This window comes from Miniopterus natalensis, chromosome 3 (assembly GCF_054644295.1).
Source record: "Miniopterus natalensis isolate mMinNat1 chromosome 3, mMinNat1.hap1, whole genome shotgun sequence".
Lineage (NCBI taxonomy): Eukaryota > Metazoa > Chordata > Mammalia > Chiroptera > Miniopteridae > Miniopterus > Miniopterus natalensis.
Genome location: NC_142083.1, coordinates 60,328,299 through 60,334,283, shown reverse-complemented (window position 1 = coordinate 60,334,283; position 5,985 = coordinate 60,328,299).

Below are 5,985 nucleotides of genomic sequence, written 5' to 3'. Positions count from 1 at the left end.
GTTACAATATGATTACCACTGTAGTGCTAGCTAACACCTCCGACACCTCACAGAAGTATCATTTCTTTTTTGTGGCAAGAACATTTAAGATCTAGTCTTAAAATAGCAACTTAGAACATATGTACAATATTAACTTCATAATTACTTCATAATTTCTAAGAAGAAACATTTTTGACATCAGTTAAAGGTTATGTATTAATAAAATTAGCACCTCAGTAATCTCAATAAATACTAATAAAAGTACTAGAATAAAAATTAGAAAATAAAACTATGACTTAAACGAGGTAAGACACTATCAAAGCTATGTAGAAGAGCTGGGGATAGCAGAAAATTGAAAAGGAAAAAGCAAGGAAAATTTGACCTTTGTAGGTCTTAGGTAGGGTACAGAATCAGGAATGTACCTCATTAAATCATTTGGTCTGAATATCTGTGGGTTTGAATTGTACTCTAATTTCTATGTTCTTAAACACTCATGTAAAGTCAGATGAAATGTTCTAATCAGACAATTTTTAAAGCAGTGGTTTAGTGGCTCTGTACTTAAACCTTTAATTTCAGATATATTCACATTATTCATCAATTTTTTAATATCAGCAATTGAAAAAATTTTCCAAGTTTTCTTCACATGGCATTCTGTTTGCACCATTGAGAGATTTATGCCACCTTACCTTAAAAAAAAAAGTATATATATATATATAACATCTTAATTCTCTACACAGTTTTCCTCACATGCAGTGACAGGTTTTAGGCTTTAGCTTATGTTTTTTTTCTTTTTTCTTTCTTTCTTTTTTTTTTTTTTGCATAACAGTGATTTCAATTTTTTGGCACTACCAAGTTAAGTACCTGTAAGAAGATTAAAGGACTCATTGACTGCAAGAAGTTTAGACTACCAGTAAAACATGACATCATCATCTGTCATCTGACAAAATGCTTCCCGAAGAAACTTTCTTTTAAAGGAAACATTAAACACAGTTCTAATGCTAAATCCTGTCTGACATCAGTGGAACCACATCATAGTCTAATTTCTATCTTATTTAAAGTTTGTCCTGAGACATAATTTCAAAAAACCACATCCTGATCCCGGCTGGGCGTGGCTCAGGATTTGAGCAGCAATTTAGGACCCAGGAAATTGTGGATAGATTCCCGGTCGGGGCACACGCCCCGGTTGCGGGCTCCATCCCCAGTCAGGGGTGTGTAGGAAGCAGCCGATCAGTGACCCTCTCATCATTGATGTTTCTCTCTCTCTCCCTCTCCCTTCCTCTCTCTGAGATCAATAAAGATATATTGGAACAAACAAACAAACAAACAAAAACATCCTGATAAGTGTTATAAGAAAATAAGCTAGAATAAAAAAACCTTCACTGCAAGAATTCTATGTCCAGACAATTAAGATATGTCATAACTTGTTTAGTGAATTGTTTAATAAAATGTTATAGTTGGGGGTTAAGTCCAGCACTTACCAGTTACTCTTGCATGGTCAGAAGGGAAATGATTAGAATTAAATCTTAGAACCTCTCATGTAGGTATAAATTGTGATATCTCTGGAAATTACTTCATATGAAGAATGTGGATGGAGAAGCTCAATCTGATAAAATATGGAATTAAATATATGATTCCTCAGTGGCATATTATTTTATAAGCCACTCAATCCTATATAAAATAAAATCCTTTTATTGGTGATACAAATTATGCTACACACATGACAGAATGTCACAATTCAAATAAATATCTTCAAATAAGTTTATTTAATAAATATTATGTAAGTACTTTTTATGTTTGTAGCACTAAGCTAGATGCTGAGAGGGACAAGAAAAAATATCCTTTCTCTTCAGGGCATCCATATTTTAACAGGCACATGCCACTTAAAATTTACCAGATTCAATAAGGAACTTAATAATAAAGTTGCTCTCTCTCTAAACCGTCCCACTTCTGTCAATAACAACCATGCTCAAATCTCAGTGATTCCTTTCTTCCTACTTTGTGATAGCATGTATTTAGTTAATCAATGTTTCTCTATTTCCTTCTGCAAACTCTCTGTCCCTTCCTATTGTATCCAAAGCCTTTATAATATCACACTTTGATAAGATTCTCATTCGTGGAATTTTTGTCTTCAATTTCTGGCTTACCTAATTAACAAAAAGAATGATCTTAACTGGTTTATTCCCTCTTCTTATTTCCTTGTTTGAGGACCTCTGACTTGCCTGTAAGATTAGACGCAGAATCTCAGTGACTGCTCATCACCTTTCCTCTACCCCATTCCCCTCTCCCTAGGCTTCCTTATACTCACTCAGATCTTTGGCCCATTCTGGTCTCAGGGTCTCAAATTCAATCCCCATGTGCAGCTCCCTAAATCTTACCCATCCCTTCGAGCACAACTCAAGCTTCATTCTTCCTTTTTTCTGGCTTTAGCAGTTCATGACGATTTTCCCCTTCTCTGAATTGATGCCATTTAGATGATCTCTCTATGTCAGGAAACCATTTACATAGAATACATCATACTTACTAAATGAGTAATACCCAGTCCCTCAACACAAGTACTTGTTAATTTAATCTGTAAGTTTTTAAGTAAATCACCAATTTTCAAGCATTCCTAGATAAAGACCGGTTTCAATTTATGTCTACTTCTAGAAAGATAACTTGAAAAAATATTAATACTCAAAGTGGGGTTCATATAATTCACATCCTCACCTTATGTAAAATTGAAGTATTGAGGTTTGAACTTCTTAAATAATCCAACAAAACCTCCTTATTTTAAATTTCACTCTTCTACAATGTATTCTTTGCAGTTCTTTTTTTCATTCTGCCTGAACTAAAATGGCAGCCAAATGGTTAAATAAGATGAGGCATTTGGAGGACTCAAACAAACAAACAAAAAAACAAACAAGTATTTCCCAGCCTGGAGTGTGATCAATGTCATAAATGGTCAGGGCTGCCTACATGGTACTCATAGTTCATCTCGAAACTGGTGAGCACGTGTGTCACAATTGTCAATATTTTCTTCAACATTTTAATATCAGTTAAACTCAAAAAAGATATCCAAGTCTCTAAGACTCTATTAATATACTTAACATGTAGAACTGTAACATTTGGTGGGTTGAAATTTAATATCAGCAGTAGCAGCAGCAGCAGCATAGTTATCTAATATTTACTATGCACTCACTGCCTTCTAGGCATTGTTTTAAGTGCTTACTTTCATTACCTCAAACAATCATCACAAGAGCCTTATGACTTAGGTATTGTTATTATTATCCTCATTTTAAAGATGAGGATACTGAATAGATGGGTGTTAAGTGATTTGCCTAAGGACACAAAGTGAGCAATGGCAAAATTGGGATGCAAAATCAGGTTGTTTAGTACTGGATTCAGGAACTTTAAAATAACTCTAGCATGACTCACAAAAATATCCTTATTTCTTTAGTGAGAATCATCATTGGTTTCTCATTCTATTCTATTAATTATTATCAGAGTCTTTACCTCTTAATATTAGTTTTTGCCTTGTCTTACTGGGGAAGGGTTGGAGCCAGACATTTACTTTCTTACATGGAAAATTTAATTGCCTAATTGCTTAAAGATATTGTATTTTTGTTGGGAAATAAAGCTGTAATTAATGTTTAAAATTAGGTTGATTAAGGCAAAATTAAAGTAATAACTATTTTTTAGAAGTTTTATGTAATCATAGACAAATAAGAGTTAACATTTCTGAGACTACAGTGATGTGGGCTGAATTTTATAACCTACATCTAAATTTACCTGTTGAAATTACTTCTTTCCCATGTTACTCTTATAGATCAATTATAAGTCCCTGAAAGCTCTTTGAAAGAGCCCAAATAACAGAAAAATCAACCAACCATTTCAATAAATTCCAGTCAGATTTATGTGGCTGGTTTTCAGAAAAGAAATGCTCAGCAACTTATCTGCCATAATTAGGTAAAGAAACACATCTCATACTCTTGCTGTTGGGCAATCGCACAATCAGCTTTGTCTCCTTTCCATGTTCCTGTATTGAATTGAATGGACCATTAACTATTTAATGTGAGTCACTTGGCAGTTTCATTTCCTCATTTGGACTCATCTGCTCAAATTACAGGAAGTCCTCAGTTTGTCAGTAGGTTCTTGGAAACTCGACTTTAAGTGAAATAATGTATAACAAAACACATTTCACCCTAAGCAAATTGATATAAATGAGTTAAGTTCCTGTAACTTTTTTCTGATCACAGAAACATCATCGAAGTTCTAAATAAAGACCCAAAACACTTCTAATATTGAACATTGAAATAAATGTGAACTATACAAACATTTAAGAAAGATTAATAAAAACAAGTAAAATCATTATTTTCCAACCTTCTTATTCCAGTTCACAGTTGCTGGTGGTGGGAGCCTATCCTGGCAGCTCAGGGAGCCAGGTGGGGACCAACCCTGGATGCCTTTCCATGGCAAGGCGACTCACAGACACCCATATTCACTTAGATTGGGACAGTTTGGATACAAAATGAACCTATTGTGCACAGCTTTGGGGTGTGGGAGGAAACTGGAGGACCCAAAGAAAACTCAAGCATACCTGGGGAGAATGTGCACACTCCATGCTGACAGTGACCCTGGCCGGGGATCAATTTTTCTTTTTCTCGTCAAAGTTATAAGGACACTGAGCAAAATTATGTTATTTAAGGACCTGCCATATAGTGGAATCCAGTAAAAACAAAACACAGAAAGTGATAACATTTCGATATGACCTTCAACTAAAAATGCACAAATGATAGCTGATAAATATAGAGCTACTTACTGATGCTACTCTTTATTTGTAAAGCTAAAAGCAAAAACCAAAAATGATGCATTTAGGTGTCTTTTATGATCTTGCCTGCCTTATTACCATAATAGTATTATACGATGTCTATTTTCAGAATTTAAATGGCATTTCAAATTTTTCCTAATAGACCTAGTTTAAAATGACAAGTGATAAAATAAGCAACCTCAAACAAGCATTTTTTGTGAAACAGTTCAGTGTGTATGCCCTAAAAAAGACATCTATTTAGACTCCAGTTCTCCATGACAAATAGAGTACACCCATTTACTGACCCTCCCTCCTGGATCCCAGAGATGAACATGAAAATGCACTGAAGGAAACCAATCATAAGGGATTAAAAACAGGAAGTGTAGGACATCAGTAGACCAGAGAGTTTGAAAGCATAAAACAAACTAAGTAGGTGTGCCTTAGGTGAGCAGGAGTGAAAACCAATCTTTATCTTAGAGGGACCACAAAGAATTAACAGGAGCGAAGAGCGGGATGGCTCCGTGGGACAGTAATAGTAATTGAGGTTATTATTTTTAAAACGATATACTGAATTGCAATGTCCTGCATACAGTCCACCAGTCCCATTTTTGTGAATAGAGAGACGACAAATGTGGCAATAACCTAGGAGTGAAAATAACAGAACTACTTTTTAAAGAGGTCTCATGTGAGTGTTGGGACCTAAGATAAAGTCCCTTTATTTTGGCATGAAGGTGGATGAGTCTTGCTAAGAAACAGCTTCTCTAAACTCTCCAGGTTATGAAGCTATGACCCCTGGGCTTCAACTCCACCCGCCTGTGCCCTTGTGACACTGGAGCTGGGGCGCTACAAACGTCTCCTTTGCTGGCTTGTTTCCTGGTAGGCTCTGCCCATAGGGGGCGCTCAAGGCAGGCTGGAAGCCTTCCTGGCGAGGCGGCGCGGCAGCACTGCTCCACGCGGACAGCAGCGATTTATTCCCTCGAGGTCTGCAGCTTCTCCAGCACTCACAGAATCAGCTTTATCGTGTCCCCTCGGATTTCAGCACCAGCTGTGCTGATCCCCCTCCGCAGAGACGGGGTTTCCGTTTGCAGAGCCCTTGCTCTGAGCTTCTAGAGCCCTGGCACAAGGTGAGGAGCGCTTCCCCCTCAGAGGTCAGGGCCCCAGCTCCAGCTCCTCCTGCGCTCTCGGCACCGGGAGTAACCAGCAGTGCTCCGCGGTGAGCG